Raw genomic sequence first — 25644 nt, forward strand, 5'->3', positions numbered from 1 at the left:
GTGACAGCCGTCTGACCGACAGCAGCACAGACTGCTGGGAGTGTGCAGGAGGAGGACGACGGGCAGATGCCTCTGAAAGTCGATCCCATTGTCTCATCTTCAGGCTCCTTTACTGCATTTTCAGTTGTTGTATAGAGAGCGGGGACGGGGCCGGGGGATGGGGGGATGGGAGGGGTTGTACAGTTTAATAAGACTGTTTTCACAGTTGTTCTTCTTCTCCTGGAGACCGCCTGCTAGCGGTGACCTCGCCGTCAGCCGGGGGCTGAAGGTCAGGGCCTCCCGGTCACAGGGGTTCCAGTTCCTCATTTATAATCCTCAGATTATCATCCAGAAAACACAGAGGTCACATTAAAAGCTGGGTGTCTGATACCAATAGCTCCTTGACGTCATGATTACGTCAGACATCGGACGTTCTCTGGGAGGAGAGCAGGTGTTAGCTAGCGGACAAGCTAGCTAGCCAACTAGAGAGATAGATAATCTATCAGTTCAGCATGTTGAATCGGGTTTATAACATTCAAAATTGGTGAAGAGAAAACCTGCATTAGCAGCTCTGGTTGTGGAGTTTGAAAGACGCCGGCGATTACCAAGCAAGGAGGGTCTGACAGAAAGTTGTTGCATCATGGGAAGTGTAGGAGATCGTGTTTTTGGAAAAGTAAAAGTCAGGATATCTCAGCCTCTGCTGCTTCAATCCAGTCTTTCCGGGAAAAAGTCCTTTTTACTGCTGAAGAAATGCACATTTACTAGGAAACAATTAAAACTTTCTGTTTCATATTTGCACATTAAATGACACAGACTGAAGTTGGAGAGCTCCGGTTGTTAAAGTCCAAACTTCTCTGTCCTGGTAAATCTCAGTGCTTTGATACCGACACCAGACGGGTGTCGCAGTCGCTGACGGGGTGACTGAATGAGTTTGAAATGTTTTGCACCACACACCACACAGCCACTCCGCTTCTACTGCCTTTAACTGCCTTTTAAATGCATTTTCACAAATAACTTCACCACATCTTGTGTCTTTAAGAGCCGACACTCGTCCCAGCTTGATTTATTGATCGGGGCGGTCTTTCTTAGAAACGTCTGTGAGGGTAATTACCCTCATGTGGTCGAAAAGAAAAACCTCCAGAGGGTTTTTTTAATCTGCGTGCCAAGACATGATGTAGTCAGTCCGAGAGAGAGAGAGAGAGAGAGAGAGAGCGAGGCGGGGACGACGGGCAAGAGACGAGACGCAAGACAACGTGGAGACACTGGGGCTCTCTCACGGCGGCACCAGGCCTGTCAAATCTGCTTTTTCCATCCACCACTACTGTTAATAAAAGTCAAATGTTGGGGGGGTTTTCATTGACTTTGGTGTTAATCAGACCTCTCCTGCACCAGTCGGCTTTCACTACTTTGTGGCTTTGGAGCTGTAAGAGAGGGATGCTTTTGAAATTCAAGGACAGTTTCTCAAAATAGAAACACTGAGAGTGATTTTTCTGCTATGAATCATACCAGTTAAATAGATGAGTCTCTACACTTCCTTGTAAACATTGAATGAGATGACAGCATCCCGCCAGCCGGCACGAAGCTACAGCTTTTAGTTATTGACATAATTGCTGTTTTAAATGAATGCGCTGCTCAAGCAAATACACATTTTGGCGTCCCATGTTAGTGATGTGGTTGTTTCTCTGACACATCGAAGTCATTACCCTGAAATCATGATTTGAGACTTCCTTTAAGACCATTCATTTTGTTCTCCTTCTACTTGTTGGATGAAAGGTTGCAGTGTGTGATGTTAGAGGATGGGGAGTGGTGCGACCGGATGCGATGCTGTAGGCTGGGTCAAAGGCGTTATCCTCGCTCTGAGGCCTCGGGGCTCAGAAAACAGTGGCGGTGAAGAGCTGACTCATCCGTGGATAAACTCGCCACGATCAATTAACCGGCGGAGACACGCAACGGTAGCTCAAGTGTGAAAACAATCAGTCGTTAATCTTGTCATCGACACCTCGCCGAGGCGTTCCCCAACTCACCCTGACAGAGTTTGTCTTGAGGCTTGTGGAGGCGGATGATTGTCCCTCCTCCTGTCAGAGCAACAAAGCACCACACTTTAATCTCAGGCCCTGTTCAGACCTGGTATTAACATGCGTCCTGAGTGATCAGATCACAAGTAGACAGCTCGAAGTACAGATGTGAACGCACTCAAGAGATCCGATAATAACACGTTATAGCAAATTCATTTTAACGCCACTTAATTTCTAACACATTAACGCAATTTTGATGTTGCAGCAGGCTCAGTTTTAAAACTAGAGTGAAGATACTGACATCATATGAAACCAGAAAACCTAAAGAATCCATCGGTACCAACCAGGTCATACTACCTTGTCAGGAAGGAGGTTAAATAACGCTCCAAACCTGCGCTAAATTTTGACGAGGAAAAACTGTCATGGCCATTTTCAAAGGGGTCCCTTGACCTCTGACCTCCAGATCAGTGAATGTAAATGGGTTCTATGGGTACCCACGAGTCTCCCCTTTACAGACATGCCCACTTTATGATAATCACATGCAGTTTGGGGCAAGTCATAGTCAAGTCAGCACACTGACACACTGACAGCTGTTGTTGCCTGTTGGGCTGCAGTTTGCCATGTTATGATTGGACCCTATTGTTTTATGCTAAATGCAGTACCTGTGAGGGTTTCTGGACAATATCTGTCATTGTTTTGTGTTGGTAATTGATTTACAATAATAAATATATACATACATTTGCATAAAGCAGCATATTTGTCCACTCCCATGTTGATAAGAGGATTAAATACTTGACAAATCTCCCTTTAAGGTACATTTTGAACAGATAAAAGTTGGACACAGAATTGAATAGAGGTTGTATTTTTCTTCTTCAGATGTTACAAAATGCCAGATCAACTCTTTTGCATTATGTTGAGTGAAGTCTAAATGAGGAAAGAGTAAAAGTAGAGCATCTCAAGACTCTTTTAGACGCTGCTGTTTTGTTTCCATGTTTCTTATGTAAACTCAGTTGTAGTCTGTTTGCTTCAGTTAAACCGTAAAGTTGTCAGAGCTTCAGTTTGTTTTAGGAAATCCACGAGGCCAGATCTGACCGACATCGTGCCGTTTTTCTCTCTTTCGCAATTTTATGGACACACAGTTGAAGCCACCAGTACACACACACACACACACACACACACACATACAGCCAAGAGAGCACACACACACACACCAGGCAGTCCCCCTCACTCATTCTGTGTTTCCATTGGTCGGTGAAGCCAGAATGACCACAGATTAGATAGCTGTCACTGATGCCTATAAACAACTGCTCCTCTCACGGCTTCCAGAGGAAGACCAAAGCTACACACACACACACACACACACACTCTCCCCTGTGCAGTGTCACATTAACAGCGTTGACACAACACGCCACAGAACCGGTGTGCGAGCTGTGTTTGACCCGCCGTGACCTCCCCGACCGTTGAACTCACAGACCTCTCTGGCCTCCGCTCCGCTCCGTTTCCACGACAGCGACCGTGTGTCAGCCGCACAGCGACCATAGATGACGCCCACTCGGCTCAGCGAGGTCACAGAGGCATGCGTGTAGCGCTCGGCGGGGCCTGGCAGCGCCGGACCGCATAATAGGCTAATCACTGTAAAACAAACATGCTGACTTACCCTCAACCCCCCCCTCCCCCTCGCACTGCTCCCCCGGCGTGATTTAGGAGGCTGTGGTGGACGGTGGAGGCAAAATGCAACGGCAGCCCTCACTTTCACCATGGCATTAAATTTGAAAAGGATATGTGGTCTCGGAGAAGTCAAAAACAGTATTTATACTTGATTCTCTGCACACACAACGTCTCCCTGCTGTTACTCTGCGTTTCATTCAGCTCTGAGGCAGAACGGACACTCAGGGTTTCACTTCTTCTGCTGGATGAGAGCAGACGGAGGAGACGGTATCTGTTAGTTGCATTGTGACAGGGCGTTAGCATCAGTAAAGTACCACAAAGAGCTAATAAAAAGTGGTTAATTGTTCACTTACTTCCAGCTGCAGTTGATCTCATGAGCTTTAAATATCTCTTTAGGAACCACTTTCTAAGTCTTTGTTTTGCAACTCTCAAGTCTCAAGTCCTAAACTTTGAGTTTCGAGTCCTAAACAAGTCCTAAATGCGCCCTTCACCAAATATAATGCCATTTAACAACAGAGTAATAATATATTTAATTAACAAAAACCATGAATACTTTTTAAATTTGTTAAAACTAGATCTGTCAATCGATTAAACATATTTAATCACAATTGATAAAACATTTTTATCTGTTCAAAATGTACCTTAAAGGGAGATTAGTCAAGTATTTAATCCTCTTATCAACATGGGAGTGGACAAATATGCTGCTTTATGCAAATGTATGTATATGTTTATAATTGTTAAATCAATTAACAACACAAAACAATGACAGATATTGTCCAGAAACCCTCACAGGTACTGCATTTAGCATAAAACAATATGCTCACATCATAACATGGCAAACTGCAGCCCAACAGGCAACAACAGCTGTCAGTGTGTCAGTGTGCTGACTTGACTATGACTTGCCCCAAACTGCATGTGATTATCATAAAGTGGGCATGTCTGTAAAGGGGAGACTCGTGGGTACCCATAGAACCCATTTACATTCACTGATCTGGAGGTCAGAGGTCAAGGGACCCCTTTGAAAATGGCCGTGACAGTTTTTTCTCGCCAAAATTTAGCGCAAGTTTGGAGCGTTATTTAACCTCCTTCATGACAAGCTAGTATGACATGGTTGGTACCGATGGATTCATCAGGTTTTCTGGTTTCACATGATACCAGTATCTTCACTCTAGCTTTAAAACTGAGCATGTTACAACCTAAAAATCGCAAGTTGCGTTAATGCGTTACAGAATTTAGTGGCATTAACAGCCCTATTTTCAACATGTGGTTAACGTTATAAATTGAAACAAAACTTCTTGGATAGGTTTAAAATGATGTTTGTTCCATTATTTAAGCTATGGATGTAAATTAACATAAGTCAACACTGACTTTTGGTTACACTTTTGTAAAGTCCTGTATTTGTTTGACCCATCTACCCCGTCCTCTTCCCTACGCAGACATCGGCAGACTTCCACAGACTGTCACTACAAATGTATTTGTAATACATAAAAAAACAACATCATATGTTTCACAATGTAGTTTCATTGTATGGAAACATCATTTTTAGGAGCCAGAGCTGCTAAACCAAACCTCGTACTCTGTAGAAACCCCAACATCCGTGTCCATTCTAGTATTAAAAGCAGCTCTACAGCAGCAGTTGGTGTAATTCACCTTTATTGCGCCACTTGAATGACTGTATTTGTGCACCCATGATGACATGTGCGCACAAGTTGGCCACCACGGTTTCACCACGCAGAGTAGTTTCCTAACTCCTGACCGTCCAACTTAGTTTCCAAAGAGTTGTGAGTGTGACGGTGAAAACACAGCTCGCTGGTAGCCGTGTACACTGGCACGCAGCAGCACGCCGCTTCTGCAGACTGTTATTACGGCTGTATGGAAGCATTTGGAAGAGACACCAACAAATAACACAGCAGAGGAGAGGGACTGTTTTTCCTGCTACAGTTGGACACCCCCAACCCCAGCTCTCCCCCCCCGTTGTGTAATCCTACCACTGTCACATGCATGTCCCTCTGTGTAATTGAAGTGGTTGAAAAGCGAGGAGGGAGGGTGAAGGGGGGGGGCAATAAGAATAAGAAGCGTGGTTACATTTCAGCCCGGCTGGTGCCAAGCTCCTACTGAAAATATATAACCCCCCCCACGTTTCCATGCCTCCCCCTGCCATGGCAACACAACATGGAAATGTGAAAACAATGTGAGCGTGAGCAGTTTCGGCCGCGCAATTAGCCGTTTTCCACCGAGGAGGGGGCCACTTATTGGATTTGAGAGGGGCTGAATTGTGGACCACTCGAGGGGGACGCCGGTTTGATAACGGCGGTGCAGGATCTGGTCCAGGATCCTGCTTCGGTAGAGTGCCGCTACCTCCCAGTTCCAAAGGCAATTAGCCTAATGGAGCTCTCAGCTGGTTTGGACGAGGGAGCGGCGGGTGTCACTACTCCACATAATCAACTCTGTTTGCTTTATTTTCTCCTCTCGGGTCCTATTATGTTCTATTCTGAAATATCTGCTGAGTCCATTGACCTACAATTGAGGCTGACAATTGGAAACAAAGAGCAGTTTTCATTTCTAAAAACAAACTCAACATCAGTTCTTTGCTTTATAACAGCTAAGGATGCACCGATCTGACTTTTTCAGTCTCGATACCGATAGCGATACCTGAGCTTTGGGTATCGGCCGATACTGAGTACTTAAATATTGCTTTTAACTTTGTAAAAAATACATATATAAAACATTATTTTATTGTTTTTTACTATTAAAATAATAAAACTTAAAAAAAAATCTTCAAAATGATATATATTTTTTATTATAATAGTGTAAAACTTTTTAATGCAGCAACAAATTGGTTCAAACTTAAACAGGAATTAAAATTCCAGTATATAATATGTATAGTAAAACATATAAACATAGAATTGAATTGAATAGATCGGCTCCATTGTCACCGATATCCGATCCAGTATTGGTATTGGTGCATCCTAATAACATCTCATAGCTGTTATTGTGAAAGCAGAACCTTTGAGGTGGCTAATACGACTTGTTGTTACTATTGTTAACCATGTGTATTGTTAATAAACCCAGAAGGTCAGGTTACACCAATTCAATCTGGATTTTATGTTTCAACACATCTAAAAGTTGTGTTCTCTACTGCAAGTATTCACTGATTGATGTATGTTATATTAACTGAGGTCCAGTTGCAATTAATATTAGACAACTTAACTTAACCTAACAAAAATCAGAAAGCAGGCAACATACACAGAAAATAATGATAATAATAATAATGATAATAATAATAATAATAATAATAATAATAATAATAATAATAATGATAATAATAATAATGATAATAATAATAATAATAATAATAATAATAATAATGATAATAATAATAATGATAATAATAATAATGATAATAATAATAATGATAATAATAATAATAATGATAATAATAATAATAATAATGATAATGATAATGATAATAATAATAATAATAATAATAATAATAATAGTAATAATAAATAAATATGTAAATAAATAAAAAAACATTTAAAAAATAAATAAAAAAATTACGTATTTAATAAAATCGATCAATTATTATGAGCATAAACAAAAATAAAATAAAAACTAAGTTGACATTTTTCTCTAGATCACATACTGTACATAAATATTCAACTCAATGTGCTTTACAAGCTTTATTATGACAGATATAAAGAAACACTGCCATGGCACACATAGAGCAGAAAATAACATACAGAGAAACAGAGAAAATAAATAAGGTGCCTTCACATGTATGAGCACACACACACACACACACACACACACACACACACACACACACCTTTAAAACAGGCCAGGTTGACACAGGATCCCCTCTGAAGCTCTTACGTAAGGATCCAAAGTACCTCAGATTCCAGTCTCACTCCTCCACTTCCTGCCAGAGGAGGAGGAGGAGGAGGAGGAGGAGGAGGATGACATGATGTCAGAGATAAACAGGGTTGTGAAAGTGTAAATGTGTCACATCAGCATGTTGCGTGTATCCAACGCTTCCAGTCCCCGTGGTGGGTTGTAGCAAACGCTCAGTGTGATGTTGTAATAGCTGCTCTGTGGTGAAAGTCCTCGTGGAGCTTGTGAAGTCTTGTCCTGAGTGTCCCGAGTGTCGTGTTGCCGGTAGATTCAGTAAATGTTTCAGCAGCTTGTCTGACCTACTGTAGCTGTGTGCTAACGGTTGCATGTAGTAATGATGTTGCAGCACTGATTCATGGTGAGGAGGGAACAGCGGCGATACTGTAGATGCCTCCAAGTTGGAAGAGCCTCTAAAGGTCAAAAAACGTCCGACCTCTGATATGCCAGGTTTGGCTAAGTTTAGGTAACTCATGAGTTGCACATCTCACCCCATCTGAATGCTCTTTTAATTCAATTTTTCTCCCTTTTTATGTTAATCAAATTGAAATGCATTTCGGTTATGCAACTATGGCAACGGCTTGGTTTAGATTAGTGGAGCTTGTAATAATTAAGAAGAAACCAACGTTGACTGTTGGTAGGAGATGGAACGCAAGCTGCCGTCTCTGGTGTTTACATCATTGCTTTTTCACTTCAATATTTCCCAAGTTTTTATTAGAACCGCCCCCACTTTGACGATTAATTGTTTTTTTTATGCTTTTTTCATGCTGAATGACGTATTTCCAAGAAAGCTGTGAGCACATCTCTGGTAAACAACAGATTTAAAGTGGTGCTTTCGTGTGATTCTTTGTTGAGAAACTCAATTTTACAGATCTGTCGATTAAATCAATTAATCAATTAGTCAACTAAGAATTGATTTGGTCAAGGACAGCCCTATTTTTCATAGTTTCTGTGATTCTTTAACGTCACATTGCTTCAACCTTCGTCAACTCAGGCCCTAATAAGAGCTGCAACGATTAATCGATCAGTTGTCAGCTATTAAAATGAATCGCCAACTATTTTCAAGATCGATTAATCGGTTTGAGTAATCTTTTTAAGAAAATAAAATAGTCTAAACTCTCTTATTCCAGCTTCTTAAATGTGAATATTTTCTGGTTTCTTTACTCCTCTATGACAGTAAACTGAATATCTTTGAGTTGTGGGACAAAACAAGACATTTGAGGACGTCATCTCGGGCTTTGGGAAACACTGATCTACATTTTTCACCATTTTATAGACCAAACAACTAATCGAGAAAATAATCAACAGATTAATCGACAATGAAATGAATAGTTAGTTGCAGCCCTAGCTCTAATACTGTATTCATCCCTATGCCGAGCAGACCACACACACATCTTAATAAAACGCACAGACAGCGATCGTTAACAGCTATATGTGGCCACATAGCTCGCTGATGAAGTGATCTGTGTTTAGAGGCTGTTTCTGCTGACAGACTGTCATCATCAGAGCTGACAGAGAGATCAACATCAGCAACATCTCCAGCAGGTGTCCGTCTGTGTTGATGGTCACATGAAGACATTCAGAGGTCTCACACAACGCTGTTAGACAGTACAAGTGATATAAGTGAGGGAACACTGCTCTCTAGTGTTGACTTTAGACTATTACACCTCAGTAGATGGGCCTTTTTGTGCTCATCTTGAGCTCTTTTACTTCTACGATCAGAAGTTCATTAGATGCTATTAGGCTCGTTGGAGATGAACTGCTCCATTTATTTTTTGTTGGAATCTATCCTTTTATTATTTTTATATCTGCCTTGTAAAGCACTTCGTAATGAGCACTCATTTTGATAAGTGCTATATATAGATAACCTTCATTATTATAATAATTATTATTATTATCAACCACACAAGATATGTTTGTTAACAGATGAAACCTTCATTGCACAACATGAGACTAATATCTACAATCTAGCGTTAAGTAATACAATTACAGTTAAAAAAAGATCTGAAAAATGTCGGACAAAAAAAATGAAAAAAAAAATCTAAAAAAAAGATCTGAAAAAAAGATGTGAAAAATGTCCGAAAAAAAAATGTCTGAAAAAAAATTGAAAAAAAAGTCTGAAAAAAAAAATCTGAAAAAAAGATGTGAAAAAAGTCTGGAAAAAAAAAATCTGAAAAAATGTCTGAAAAACAAAAGTCTGAAAAAATGTCCGAAAAAGAAATGTCTGAAAAAAAATTGAAAAAAAAAATCTAAAAAAAGATGTGAAAAAAGTCTGGAAAAAAAAAATTTGAAAAAATGTCTGAAAAACAAAAGTCTGAAAAAATGTCCGAAAAAAAAATGTCTGAAAAAAAATTGAAAAAAAGTCTGAAAAAAAGATGTGAAAAAAGTCTGAAAAAAAAATCTGAAAAAATGTCTGAAAAAATAAATCTGAAAAATATCGGACAAAAAAAGTCTGAAAAAAAAAATTGAAAAAAAGATCTGAAAAAAAGTCTGAAAAAAAGATGTGAAAAATGTCCGAAAAAAAAGTCTGAAAAAAAGATGTGAAAAAAGTCTGGAAAAAAAAAGTCTGAAAAATGTCGGACAAAAAAAGACTGAAAAAAAAATTGAAAACAAGATCTGAAAAAAAAGATCTGAAAAAAGTCTGCAAAAAAGATGTGAAAAATGTCCGAAAAAAAAGTCTGAAAAATAAATCTGAAAAAAAAGGTCTAAAATAAAGACGTGAAAAATGTCCGAAAACAAAGTCTGAAAAAAAAGATCTGGATAAAAGATCTGAAAAATGGCGGACAAAAAAAGATCTGAAAAAAAGATCTGAAAAATGTCAGAAAAAAAAGTCTGAAAAAAAAAAATCTGAAAAAAGTCTGAAAAAAAGATGTGAAAAAAGTCTGAAAAAAAAGTCTGGAAAAAAAAAATTTAAAAAAATGTCCGAAAAAAAAAAATCTGAAAAAAAGTCTGAAAAAAGTCCGACACAAAATATCTGAAAAAAAGTCTTAAAAAAAATATCTGAAGAAATGTCCGAAAAAAAGTCTGAAAAAATAAATCTGAAAAAAAAGATCTGAAAAAAAGATGTGAAAAATGTCCGAAAAAAAAATGTCCGAAAAAAAAATGTCTGAAAAAAAATTGAAAAAAAAGTCTGAAAAAAAAAATCTGAAAAAAAGATGTGAAAAAAGTCTGGAAAAAAAAAATCTGAAAAAATGTCTGAAAAACAAAAGTCTGAAAAAATGTCCGAAAAAGAAATGTCTGAAAAAAAATTGAAAAAAAAAATCTAAAAAAAAGATGTGAAAAAAGTCTGAAAAAAAGATGTGAAAAATGTCCGAAAAAAAAGTCTGAAAAAAAGATGTGAAAAAAGTCTGGAAAAAAAAAGTCTGAAAAATGTCGGACAAAAAAAGACTGAAAAAAAAATTGAAAACAAGATCTGAAAAAAAAGATCTGAAAAAAGTCTGCAAAAAAGATGTGAAAAATGTCCGAAAAAAAAGTCTGAAAAATAAATCTGAAAAAAAAGGTCTAAAATAAAGACGTGAAAAATGTCCGAAAACAAAGTCTGAAAAAAAAGATCTGGATAAAAGATCTGAAAAATGGCGGACAAAAAAAGATCTGAAAAAAAGATCTGAAAAATGTCAGAAAAAAAAGTCTGAAAAAAAAAAATTTGAAAAAAAGTTTGAAAAAAATATGTGAAAAAAGTCTGAAAAAAAAGTCTGGAAAAAAAAAATTTAAAAAAATGTCCGAAAAAAAAAAAATCTGAAAAAAAGTCTGAAAAAAGTCCGACACAAAATATCTGAAAAAAAGTCTTAAAAAAAATATCTGAAGAAATGTCCGAAAAAAAGTCTGAAAAAATAAATCTGAAAAAAAAGATCTGAAAAAAAGATGTGAAAAATGTCCGAAAAAAAAGTCTGAAAAAATAAATCTGAAAAATGTCGGACAAAAAAAGTCTGAAAAAAAAAATTTAAAAAAAGATCTGAAAAAAAATCTGAAAAAAAGATGTGAAAAAAGTCTGGAAAAAAGAAATTTGAAAAAATATCCGAAAAAAAAAATGTCTGAAAAAAAAATGAAAAAGAAATCTGAAAAAAAGATGTGAAAAATGTCTGAAAAAAAAGTCTGGAAAAAAATTCTGAAAAAAAGTCTGAAAATAAGATTTGAAAAAAGTCTGAAAAAAAAGTCTGGAAAAAACAAATTTGAAAAAATGTCCGAAAGAAAGATGTGAAAAATGTCCGAAAAAAAAGTCTGAAAAAATAAATCTGAAAAATGTCGGACAAAAAATGTCCGAAAAAAAATTCTGAAAAAAAGTCCGACACAAAATATCTGAAAAAAAGTCTGAAAAAAAGATCTGAAAAAAAGATCTGAAAAATGTCCGAAAAAAAAGTCTGAAAAAATAAATCTGAAAAATGTCGGACAAAAAAAGTCTGAAAAAAAAAATTGAAAAAAAGATATGAAAAAAGTCAGAAAAAGAGTCGTCTGAAAAAAAAAATCTGAAAAAAAGATGTGAAAAAAGTCAGAAAAAAAAGTCTGGAAAAAAAAATCTGAAAAAATGTCCGAAAAAAAAAATCTGAAAAAAAAGTCTGAAAAAAGTCCGACACAAAATATCTGAAAAAAAGTCTGAAAAAAAAGATCTGAAAAATGTCGGACAAAAAAAGATCTGAAAAAAAGTCTGAAAGAAAGATGTGAAAAATGTCAGAAAAAAAAGTCTGAAAAAAAAAAGTCTGAAAAAATGTCTGAAAAAAAATCTGAAAAAATAAATCTGAAAAATGTCGGACAAAAAAAGTCTGAAAAAAAAGATCTGAAAAAAAGATGTGAAAAATGTCCGAAACAAAAGATCTGAAAAATGTCCGAAAACAAAGTCTGAATAAAAAGATCTGAAAAATGTCGGACAAAAAGATCTGAAAAAAAAGATCTGAAAAAAAAGATCTGAAAAAAAAGATCTGAAAAAAAGATCTGAAAAAAAAGTCCGACATAAAAGATCTGAAAAATGTCGGACACCTTGATCTCGTGAGGTTATCGTTACCTCACGTGTGCACGACGTCAGAGCAAGTCGGACACAAATCTAACCGGAATGCATTGCACGGCGATCGCCGGTGATCTATTCTGCGCCTGGCTCGTCTCGAACGCGCCTATTGACAAATACTATAGAGTTGCATTATGGGAAATGTAGTATCCAGTGTTTTTGCAGCTTGAGGGACTAAAATTCATGTCTTCTTGTCCTCTTCTGCATCAGTTTTGACCTTGACGTTTTTCAATCTGTCTGTACCAATTCCATCCAACTTTATGGAAGTGCAACACTAAATCACTAGAGGTCACCTTTAACACCTTAAATTAAGTTGTTGTCTTCTGTTTTTCTGTGTTTTAACAGACCTGTTAATTAATTTGTTGCAGAGTAAACACTTTCTATTTTTGGTTGAATCCCAGATTGTGCCTTAAATTGCATTCAGGACACTAAAAAGCAGATGATTTAAAGGTTTTCCAACATAGTTTATGTATGCTATGTACAACAGTATTATGTTCCGCTCCACTCATAATTTAGACGTTACCAAAGGCTGAGTCACTCCGTTATAATGTCTAGAAATTCTTATAATTGCCATGAAAGAAAACATACTTTTATGAGCTATATTAACTACTGTACTGGTGATAGTGTTGCATACATCAAATATATTGCCTTTAAAGTCAGAAGTTGTAGCATAGCCTGCTTCACATTTGACAGATGCACACACACTTACTAAACACACATATTAAATTCATGTGTATGATTTAAGGCGAACAGATGCTGTTATGGAAATGAGAGCGTGATGAAAGCGTAATGAGTTTTGCTCCTGAAAATCTGCCGGCTTAAATTAAGTTTTAATTCACCTGCGCCGTTATTAAACAAGTTTATAAAAAGCCAAAGTTCACATGATAAATATATTCCTGTTTGGTTTGATTTGATTGCTTAGAATGATTAAAAGCTGCAGTTTGCTTAAATTCCTGGTCAAAATATTCTAATGTGCAACGAAGTTGGAATTTGGTGCGTTTGGTTTCTTCCTACTGGAGATGGAAATCTTTAAAATCGTCTAGCTGGATTTCCTGTCGTTTTTTTTATCAAACAAACAGGAGGAAATACTGCCATTATAAAACTAATGATTTTTCCAGTGATTTTTTTTTTCATGCTTCATTTTGTTCTGTAAACAATTAATGGAACGGTTAAGTAGCAAATCCACAGCAATGCCTGCTACTGATATCATAATAGTATTATTTTTTGATTATTAATTGTATTATTTTGATATGAATTAATTAATAATTTTAGCAAAATTCTTTATTCATAAGGCTACATTTTTAAAGACCCCATCCAACTTCACGGGCTACTATAATGAAACTCAACTCTATATTTATATTAAGTCCCTGGAATTAATAAAATCCTAATATACCAAAGATCTCAATATATTATAAAAAAAAAAAATTCCAACCCTATTACTAACAATCGCTTCATCAATCTTTTTTTAATCTATTAATATTATTATTATTATTATTATTTATTTATTTGTGTATTTTTTAACTTTATGTTTTATTTGTCATGATTTATTCAGCTTATATATATACATATTTATTTAGATATATATATTTATATAAATATATTTTTTTATATATATATATATATATTTTATATATACAGTATACTTAATTGCATAGTGCTGTCTATCAATTAAAATATTTAATCGCGATTAATCGCATGATTGTTCATAGATAATCGAGATTAATCGCAAATGAATTGCACTTTTTATCTGTTCAAAATGTACCTTAAAGGGAACAGCATCTCAAATGAATCTTCAGGTTCCTAGCTTCCAGATGATGTACACCACTTCTGTTTGACATCTACTGCTGACCTACTATCTCCCCCTAAAGACCCACTGGACCCCCACTAAAAAAGATTGAAACGGGTCTATTGTGGGTCTCGGGGGGTTAACAGGTTTTGTTGACAGTATATAATATATAATATTTTAGAGAATAATGCAACAGAGTGACATCACTTAAACTTGTTTCTGATCGGAGGGAACAATATTGAACCTGAAGATGTTTATTCTGGATGTTAGTGTAGAGCTGAAGGTTTGTAATGACAACCAATCTGCTCACCAGTGACTACCTGCCTAAATCATTCATCAGCCAGGTGAATATTTATGGAAGCTAATAATACTCCGGAGAGATTCTGGGAAGCACAGAGAGCAGATTCCTAGAAAGCAGCCTGTCGTCGTATACGACCAGGTACATCCAGTCCTCTGCTCTCTCTGATGCCGGAGGGAAAGATACATGTATTAGCTTTCAGAGAGGATGCTGCAGGTATGTGCACAAAGAAAAAATCATTTTAGAAGAAAAGGGAGTGGATTATGCTATTTTATGTTCATCATTTACTGTCTCTGAAAAACAGAGGATCCAGTCTGGAGATGTTATCATGATGTCAAGCTCTGAGTTGAGTTACCCTCCATCCGTCCACATTTACACCAATTTGTTTCAATTCAATGCAATCAGTCACTTTTCAAGTTGTGGTTGTCACTTTATAAATGGAACGGACTTTCATTTTTACAACCTTTCATGCACAAAATAGGAAGAAAAAATAATAAGGAGAAAGTTTGAAAAGAAATTTCAAATGATCATTTTTTGGTAGCTATTCATGATTCTGACAGGAAACATTTTTAACTTTTGCAGGTTGCCGCAGGAGTTTGTAAAAAAACAAAAAAAACATTAAGGCACAATACTCAGCACAATGTCAAAACAAGTAATTAGAAGTCCATAGTTGTATATTATTATAAATATTTAAACATTCCTCACTTGTTTTGGTACTCAAATGTGAAATGTGTTAGAGATTTGGGGGCGATATCGATCACCCAGGGAGTTTATATTTACTATTCACGAACAAATATTAGCAGCAAACTGTACAATAAGTGATCAGAAGCTAGCATTGTTGTTGCATTTACATGTAAGCAGTATTTTAAAGAGACAACCAATAAATGAATTGTCTAATAACAAAGACCAACTCCTCCAGAAGAGGGTGGCTGCTGTCAGAGTCTCAGCAGCTGGTTTAGAACAGCTTCAGGATTATAATCTGGGTGACCTCACAACAGTCCGTCACTCCATTTAAAGCTCATAAATTGACTTTGTCAAGTTTGTCAAACTAACCATCACACTCATATTGAGGCTGTTGTTCAAATCATCAAACTGAGGTAAAAGTAGATGATGTTCATGTTCAACAGATGGCGCCAGTAAGCCTCCTAACATCCACCTTTGTGTCCTACCAAACTCAAGACAAGCAGAGATTTCAGAGTTCAGGTGTGACAAGAAGAGTGAACTGCAGCCTGATTATCACTCTTTCTGGGTTGTAGTTACACACACACACACACACACACACGCACGCACACACACACACACACTCACTCACACACACACACACACACACACACACACACACACACACACACACACACAGCAGCAGAACAAGCTGTAACACACAACACTATATAACACTGACATATATTATCACCTCGTTAAGTTGTTAAAGGGACTGTTTGTAACTTTTAAGCGTATAAATGTACCGGGTCGGGACACATGTGCGCTCGCATATGCGCGTTCGCGTGTAGCCGCTACCTTTCCTCCTCCTCCTGCTCTCCTTCACTCAGACAGCGCGCGTGTTCTCGCTCAGCTCGCTCCACCTCTAGACGTGAGCGCGCGCTCACTCCACACTGCAGAAGAGTTAGTTTAGCTCTGAGAATATCTAGTGAATGTACAGTGGACGTTTGTGCAGAAATAACTGCTGCAGCTCCTCCAGACCAACAGAGGTTTCCCGTGTCTTGTGAAGTGACGGAGCTCTACAGAGAGAAACGTTATTGTCTTGTTACCGACCGGGTGCCGGTGTATTCTCTGCTCTCTCCGGCTGCGGGCGGAGAGAGCAGAGAGACACGCTGCAGAGCCCCGCTGCCTCAGCCTGCACTGAGGCAGGAAAAGCCAACACTAGGATCAGATCTAAATCATGTGCATGGAGAGACCTTCGTCTGATCAGCTAACATTACTGCCAAGCAGCTGAAATATAGAGTGATATTGTGCTTTTAGCTGACGTGTGTCGCCTCACTGTTTTGAGCGATACTCCTTCATGTCTATTTAGAGCGAGCAAGCGCGAGCCCGACGCTGACTTTCGTTGACTTCACGGCCACAGGTGTCGCTGTTAACAAGCATTTCTGAAAGTTACAAATAGTCCCTTTAAACAAACAAACAAAGCTGTTTTATCACAGAAAGTTTTCATACAAAAGCTCAGTGAAGATGAGAATGAACTCTGTCTGTATGCATAGATGTACAGTTTTTAATACAAAATGTTGTGATGTACATACTGGTCACATGTCAGCTTAATGTGAAACAGGCAACCCGTAGATCATCATGCCTGGTGTTGTCTCATTCCCGTCTTAAGCAGAAAAAGAGAGGAACCGGGACTTTTCTCCCTGATTGAATGGCCTCCTCCTTTGTGTTGCACACTATTCCCTGATTTTACTCTGGATTTCAATTTCCATCACATCTGGACGCTGAAAGGCCCCTTTTGTGCAACGAGAGAACAATGACGAGACAGGAGAGGAAAGAAAAGGATAGCGAGTGAAAAAGAGGAGTTCGAACCTTTCCGAATATACTTTTTCTACCGCTAAACTTATATTAACCTCCTCCTGTTCCATTGTCAGAGATAGTGCCGTGCCAACAGAGGAAGAAAGGTCAGAGCTGAATAGTGTCATTGCAAGGAGAAGCCTGCTCGGTGCATTAAAGTGTCTGCTAGTTCAGATTGAAGACAGTTATTTGGGAAGGAATAAGAAAGAGAGAGAAAAAAGAAATGTCTAATAAAAAAGGCTGATAGATTGAAAAAAAGGAAACTCTACCTTTTTGACAGTCGGTTCAGCAGTAAAGCCACAGTCAAATGAAGGTATTAGATCTCCTCGGAGGAGACGTCTGACTTGCTTGCATGAGTATTCAACTGTCACCTCTCCGTTTCTCCTATAAAGCCCTCAGGATTTTTAAGAGATCGTTTATTAAAAGTGAGCAAACATTCCTCTCCGGTTACAGCTCTGCGCTGTAATAAACTGTGTTTACTGTATCAGTCCCAGAATTAATGAGACTAAATGGTTGGCTGGGTTTATCTGCGGAGACGAAGCAGATAAGCTGTTCTGAAAATCTCCAAAGTTTTATGACTCAACTACTGAAGAAGAAAAGTTACGGCATCCGGAGAACAATTGACGCAAAATTCAATAATTCAATTTTAAAGAGTGAAAAAGACACTGAAAAGGTGACATTTTCTAAGGCAAATTTAAGTTTGCTTGCTTACAAGTACTTACATTTGGGTACTCGCCGATACCGAGTACCGATACGAGTACTTCTCTGTGCCAAAAGACCCTCATTAACAGCCAGCTGGAGGGTGTGAGCGACACACGGCAGGCTGGGGAGTCCCGCATACGAGGCGGTGCGCCGCGACCGGCTCTAGGTCGACTTGGAAAGGCTCGGGGCGAAGGTGCTTGCTGCGCCCTCTCTCCCCACCGGGGAGGAATGGGGCCCTCTGCTTCCGGTGCGACTGCCGACCAGGGCGGACTGTCCTCAGTGCGCCCCAACCGCGTCGTGCCCCCAGGGTGGGGCTCAGCCCACGTAAAATGCGCCAGGGGTCTGCGGCGTTGTCGGCAACCCACCCAACCCATCTTGAAACACGGACCAAGGAGTGTAACGCACGTGTGAGTCAGAGGGCGTAAGTAAAACCCCGTGGCGCACCACCGGCCCGTCACGCTGCCGTAAAGTGGTATCGGTGTCGTTGTATCGGAGCCGTTTTGCGAGTACGAGTAGATGAGAACAGCATCGGACCCGATACTGGTATCAGTATCGGTACATTCCTAGTTACACTGAAGTTTAAACAGGTACAAAAAAGGCCTTAAAATCTTTGTTGTGTTTGCATGTCAGATGTAGTATGGGAGTTGCAGTTGAAGTGTCAGTTGAAGTTGAAGCACTGAATGGGTTTATTGGGAAGTGTCTGACAACTTGTTAGAGACACAACCAGTTAAAACCAGTTGAAGTGTAATTAGTGAACGCAATTGAATTTTATTTTTTAAGTTCAGTTGAAGTGTCTGTTGAATTGTAGGAGCCAAAAGCAAGTTTAGTTTAACCTGTAAAGGTTGATTTTACGTTTGTATGTCAGCACTGAAAGTAGTTAAAGAGTAAGAGCTGAAGAAGGTCACCGTCAGCTGAAGAGTAAGAGATGAAAGCAGCTGAAATGTGAGTCGATGTCAAAGCAATGAAAGCAGTTAAACTGTCATTTAAGGAGCCTGAGATAGTAAGAAAGAAAGAAATTTGAGTTTCAGTTGAAGCTGCAGTGCCGGGGATAGTCGAAGTGTGTGTGGTGTTAATGGTTAAAGTGTTTAAGTTGCTATTTAAGCAGTGACAGCTGAACTGTTATTAGAGGAAGTGTCAGCTGATGTGTCGAGGTTAAATACAGTTGATCAAAGGGAGATCTTGTGCACGATTGTGTTCTCTGTAAGACGAGAGGGATCTACTGTAAATGCCGCTTTGTACTGTATCTGCTGTAAATCTCAATTTACAAGTCCAGCACCTGCTGCACATCGTCAAAGAAACCGAGAACACGACTCAGCTGCTGAGAAATCTTTCATACCCAAAACGGATTCACAAGCAACTGCAGATAAAGTGGCAGACTTTCCACCTGTACATCTACTCCATCACTATATTCTATCACTATACATACTAATAGTATACAGTATATACTTCATTACCATTGTTGTTTTTGCAGTTGGAATACATAAAAAGATGTTTGCCGATGGATGCCAATCAAACTGAGGCTTTCAGATGCCTCTGCCAATTAAAAGATAATTCCAGTTTAGATCTTATTTTTGTAGTTTTGGTCACAATATGTGTCTGTAATAATAACTCTGTACTCTGTAACAGAAATCTCTAAATCTAAATCTAAATTAAGGGCTGTCAATCAATTAAAATAGTTAATCGTGATTAATCACAAATTAATCGCACATTTGTTATCTGTTCAAAATGTACCTTAAAGGGAGATTTGTCAAGTATTTAATACTCTTATCAACATGGAAGAGGCAAATATGCTGCTTTATGTAAAATGTCTGTATATATTTATTATTGGAAATCAATTAACAACACAAAACAATGACAGATATTGTCCAGAAACCCTCACAGGTACTGTATTTAGCATAAAACAATATGCTCACATCATAACATGGCAAACTGCAGCCCAACAGGCAACAACAGCTGTCAGTGTGTCAGTGTGCTGACTTGACTATGACTTGACCCAAACTGCATGTGATTATCATAAAGTGGGCATGTCTGTAAAGGGGAGACTCGTGGGCACCCATAGAACCCATTTACATTCACATATCTGGAGGTCAGAGGTCAAGGGACCCCTTTGAAAATGGACGTGACAGTTTTTCCTCGCCAAAATTGTGCGTAAGTTTGGAGCGTTATTTATGCTTTTTCGCGACAAGCTAGTATGACATGGTTGGTGCCGATGGATTCTTTAGGTTTCTAGTTTTATATGATACCAGTATCATCACTCTAGCTTTAAAACTGAGCCCGCTACAACCTAAAAAATCGCAAGTTGTGTTAATGTGTTAAAGAAATTAGTGGCGTTATTATCCCGTTAACTTTGACAGCCCGAGTTTAAAACAAACAAAACCTTAAATTATTACCCAAATTGTTCATTGCATCACAGTTTACACACCAACTTCGTTTGGTGCATACAGTTTGCTTGTGCAATAAAGGATTATTACCAATATTTCAGTTTCTTTATTTACCTCCAGATAAAGTGGTTTGTTCACAGTTCAAGACAAAAGTTGTTTGTAGTTTCCTAATAGGCCTCTAAATACTAATAACCCAAGACTGCATTCATGTGTGGAATATCTCTGCTCCAAACATCTGTGGGTCTTTGGCTCCCTCACGTCTTTATAATCTCGCTCTTTGATATAATTCAATGCCATTTAGATATGAATCCCTTTATTGGACGTGGGCATGACTTGGAAGCCCGCCCAAGGTTGTAATGATAATATTTCATATACTGGACCTTCTGTGTGTTACTCCATGTTCTTGAATGAGGACACTCTACAATAAATTACCACTCAAGGTTTTTTTTAGTGAGGAAAAATCTCCCACAAAGCCGATCAGTCACAAACGCTGCACTTTTGTATTTGGATTAGCTGCATCACAAATTACACGAGTCCTTTAAACCGTCTCTATTAGGGGTTTTATTTAGAGTTTTTTACACAACATGCACCCAATTCTCTCCGACGGGACGCCGTGTTCCCTCGTCCTCTGTTTCATCATTTTCTTCAGCAGCATGCAGAGAAACCACCGCCGACTTCCTCTTGTCTGTTATTTTTTTTATATCATTATCCTCTTTGTCACCACATATTAGGCGGCAAATGCTAATTTGTGGCTTCTGCGCCGTTCTCAAAATTTGTGTTGCATAGCAACTAGGATGATACCGAAGCTTGTTGACCTCTTGCTCTTTCTGTTCTGGTGACACACACACGGCAGAACTTTGCGTTTCTGATGTGAGAACAATGTTCCCCGTCTGATCAGAGCATTAAACAGCAACACGGCGTCTCTGTTGTCGTTAACTTCATCATCCACTTAAAGTGATAAACTGAAGCTGATGCAAACAGGTTTGACCCTGCTGGTGTTCGTTAGACTATATAAGTCCTCTGGAGATCATCCGTCAACCATTGATGACACATTGTCTGTATTTCACACAATGCAATTAATGCACAATGCCGAAGACACTTATACCAATTCTACTCTTTAATTTCCAAGAGCTTTTGAATATACAATAATCATTATTTATAATTTATACAATGACAGAAATATGGCATTTTGGTTGTGAAAGTATTTATGAATTAATTAATGAATTTCCGGGTCTTGTTAAAGGGATGACTCATCCTGTCAGAGTTAGAACACTAACCAAGTAGCACCTGCAGAGTACAATATATATATATATATATATATATGTATATATACACATACAGTATATAAAGCAATAAACTTAGAATACACACTTTTTGTAGTTGTTTGTGTCTCTTCGTAGCAATTTTGTATCTCTTTGTTGTTGTTTTGCATCTCTTTGTAGACAATTTGTGTCTATTTGTAGTCATTTTGTATATATTTGTAGTCAATTTGCATCTTTTTGTAGTTTTGTGTCTATTTGCAGTTGTATTTTCTCTTTGTAGTCATTTTGTGTATTTTTGTAGTTGCTTTGTGTCTCTTTGTGGTTGTTCTGTGTTTTTTGTAGTTGCTCAGTGTCTCTTTGTAGTAATTTTGTGGTTGTTTGTGTCTCTTTGTAGTTGCTTTGTGTATCTTTATATTCATTTTGCATCTCTTTGTTGTTGTTTTGTGTCTCTTTGTGGTTGTTTTGTGTTTTTTTTGTAGTTGATTTGTGTCTCTGTAGTTATTTTGTGTCTCTTTGTGGTTGTTTTGTCTTTCTTTGTAGTTGCTTTGTGTCTCTTTGTGGTTGTTTTGTGTCTCTTGGTGGTTGTTTTGTGGCTTGTTTTGTGTCTCTTTATAGTTGCTATGTATCTTTTTGTAGTCATTTTGTCTCTTTGTGGTTGTTATGCCCCCTTTCATAGTCCTTGTGAGTCTCTTTGTGGTCTCTTTGTGTATCTTTGCAGCTGTTTTGCATCTCTTTGTAGTTGTTTTGGTCTCTTTGTGGTCAACTTGAGTCTCTTCCTGGTTGGTACAGTGGAGTATAATCCCATCCATGTTCAGCATGTGGAGAGCTCCACAGTAAAGTTCATTAAACTATTTTAAACACAGGTGTAACAGTAACTACAGAAACATTCATCTTCCTCAACGCCACATTAACACCAGTACATGACGCTAGAATCCCTGATGACAAGTGAAATTTAGTCTGTTGCACTAATCCAAATTCTCTCTGGATTACAGTGCCAGCTAAATGCCTAAAATGTCAACCATAATATGACTTTTTCTTTTACTATAAGCCAATAAAGAAAACTATGAGAGAGATATGACTCAGGTGGTAGATCATATCAAGTTTAGAGATGAGATTTAAAACATGATAAAGAAGAAACTGATCATATCAACGCAGAAAAGTATTTTCATGCAGTGGAAAAACACAAGTTGAATCTATTCACTTTCCTCCACGCCTGAGGCCCGGGCTGGGTAAACAACCTCCACGTCTCCATGGCAGCAGAGTGCTGGGAGCTGTGCAGCAATGATGCAAAAACACCCCCAGCTCTAGATGCACAACTTCACTTCGGTCTGTTCTGTGTGAGCAGGCACTTCTAGAAGACACACTTGTTTGACCCATATGAGAGGAGACATGTGATAATTCTGAATTACACCCGATTTTGGTTAGGTAAAACCACCCGGATGGTTTCTGGGCTTGGTTGAGGGCCAACAGCTCAGCTGACACGGTGAACTGTGATCATCACGTTGTCAGACGTCAGAGGAATTCCAACCAGAAGATGGCTCCTTGGTTGAGATGATGCAGGCCGATCTGATCGACTCATTGAGGCTATATTTTAGTTATCTCAAAGCGTTGTAAACACATTTCATTCACATTTACTGGAGCGTTCCAGGAGAGTTATATTAGGTTGTGTTGCCGATCCAGATCCTGTAACATCATGTTGCCATTTCATCCAAACCACATTTTTCACAACAGACTTTTTTCTACCATTGCTGTAGCTCCTCGTGAGGACATTGAGATCACGCTGCCTAGCGCTTTCCCCTGTTTACAGTCTTTATGCTAAGCTAAGCAGCTGTTGGCTCCATCTATATATTTATTTAGCGTATGAGAGTGAGCTCAATCTTCTTATCTAAGGTTGCTTTCACATCAGGGACCCGGGCCCGGATCCTAGTACACTTGTCCCCAAGGTCCAGTTCGTTTGATTAGTGTGAACGCTCCGTACCGTACTCGGGCACGGTTCGTCGATCCGTACCTTCGCACCCGGTGTGAAAACCAACCGTACCAAAACACAGAAGTGGACCGTTATTTAACACGAGTAACGTTAGCAGTTAGCAAGTAGTTTAGAAAGGGCAGGTTTTTTTTCAACGCCGCCGGTCTCCTCCGCCAAACCAGAGTTGGTGATTGTCGGAAAGACCAACGACGACGGTTTTGGTGAGTTTTATTTTGTTTCTGTCCAGTTTGAATGAAGTGTTTTATGATGCTCCGCCACTAGAACAGCTGATCTCAACATAAACAAATACACGTGGATGATGACGCAAGTGTACTCGGGTACGGAACAACTTTACTAATGTGAAAGCTGAGGGGAGGTGGGGGAGGAATCGTACTCAGGCACGGTACGGATCAATCGTACCTAATGTGAAAACACCCTAACTCTCAGCAAGAAAGCAAAAAAGTGTATTTCCCAAAATGTAATTTTTTTCCCTTTTAATTTGTTTGCTTTATTTCTTACTGTGACATATGAATTGTCAAAGTGGTGAAGAATTGATGCTTGCGTTTGGTTTGTTTACATGTGTTTTGTTAAGTTGCATGGCGTTAAGCTCGTAGAACACTGCCCTCGATGAGGACTTTCAACGCTCTAAGCTGGCCTGATTGGTAAGATTTCAGTGTTTCAGGACCAAGTCAGGCCGTGTTGTCTTTATGTGAGTTTGTCATAACTGAATAATAATAATAATCATCTTTATCCCTTAACACATGGCAGAGAGCTCCACTGAATGTGTAGGCTACTGTGATAACACACACACACGTTATTGTGAGGATATGGGCCTAATGCTGCCGTCTATTCTCCCTTAACCTTATTTGTGTTCTCTTGTTCCTGTCCTCTCTCTCTGTTTGTTTGTGCTTTAGAGGGACCGGCGTGGGCGAGCGAGGGGCGAGCGCTAAAAATCCCATAGCAACAAGCAGATAATACACAGATACCAGTAAACAACGTCGATGGAAGGTAAACCGGAACAACCAGTTTCTGTTTCTGTCTCTACGTCTATATGTGTGTTTGTGTGTGTGTGTGTGTGTGTGTGTGTGAATCACTATTTTCTGTCATTCTGTGTCCTGTGAGTTTGGTGTGAAAAGTTGCCGGAGAAGGAGATGATGTAGTTCAGGAACAAAATCAGGAGCATGAACGAGCCCTCAGTTTAATCACAATGTCTAAACCACTTAGTGAACTCACCAAAAATGTCAGTTATAATCCCTCAGGGCATTTTACCATGGGGGTCTGTGGAGATCAGCTCCCTTTTGGAGCCAGTCTCGACTCTTTTCTGTGAGAGGACACATCTGATAATTATGAAATAATCAGATTTAGGTTACATAAAAGCGCCCTCATGGTGTCTGGGCTTGGGTTGGCTGAGGGCCAACAGCTCAGCTGCTACGGTGGACGGTGATAATCATGTTGTCAGACGTCAGAGGAGGAATTCCAACCGTATGATGGTTCCTTGGATTTAGATTTAGACGATGCAGGCAGAACTGATTGACCTTCGTCATTTCATTAAGGCTTTTGGTTTGTTTGGTTATACCCGTGTGTGGTTAAGTTTACGCAAAAAAAAACAGATATAGATTTAGATATCTAAAAAAAGACAATGTAGATATCTTCAATTGAGGGGAATTAAAGATATCTGAAACTGGAATTACAACTAGTCATAATTCAGTTGAAGTCCTGACTGGGGTGCAGCAGGGATGCTTGCTCTCTCCCTTCCTCTTCCTCCTCTGCATAGACTGGACTATGAAACATGTAACCAGCAATAACCAAACCGGCATACAGTGGAACCTGAACAAACAGCTAGAAGATCTGGATTTTGCTGATGATCTGGCTCTACTAGCACACACCCACCAACAGATGCAAGGGAAATCACACAAACTAGAGATAACTGCTGCCTCCCTCGGCCTCAAAATCAACTCATCAAAAAGAGAGTTAATGAGAATCAACAACAAGAACAACACACCAATACTCACGGATCAAAACCAGCTAGAGGAAGTAGCCAGCTTTACATACCTTGGGAGTACAGTAACTGTGGACGGAGGTACGGAGGAGGGTGTCAAAGCCAGAATTAGAAAAGCAAGGACAACATTCAACATCTTAAACAAAATCTGGAAAACAAAAAAACAATCACTCAAGACCAAACT

General features: G+C 38.7%; 1 long non-coding RNA gene across 1 annotated transcript in view; it reads left to right on the plus strand.

The window, feature by feature from the left end:
- Positions 1–24480, plus strand: part of LOC119504304 — an 82476-nt gene extending 57996 nt beyond the window's left edge. The window contains exon 4 of the long non-coding RNA XR_005210539.1: positions 24376–24480. This is a non-coding gene — a long non-coding RNA (uncharacterized LOC119504304). The remainder of the gene's footprint in view (positions 1–24375) is intronic.
- Positions 24481–25644: the final 1164 nt, after the last annotated feature.

This window comes from Sebastes umbrosus, chromosome 16, assembly GCF_015220745.1.
Source record: "Sebastes umbrosus isolate fSebUmb1 chromosome 16, fSebUmb1.pri, whole genome shotgun sequence".
NCBI lineage: Eukaryota > Metazoa > Chordata > Actinopteri > Perciformes > Sebastidae > Sebastes > Sebastes umbrosus.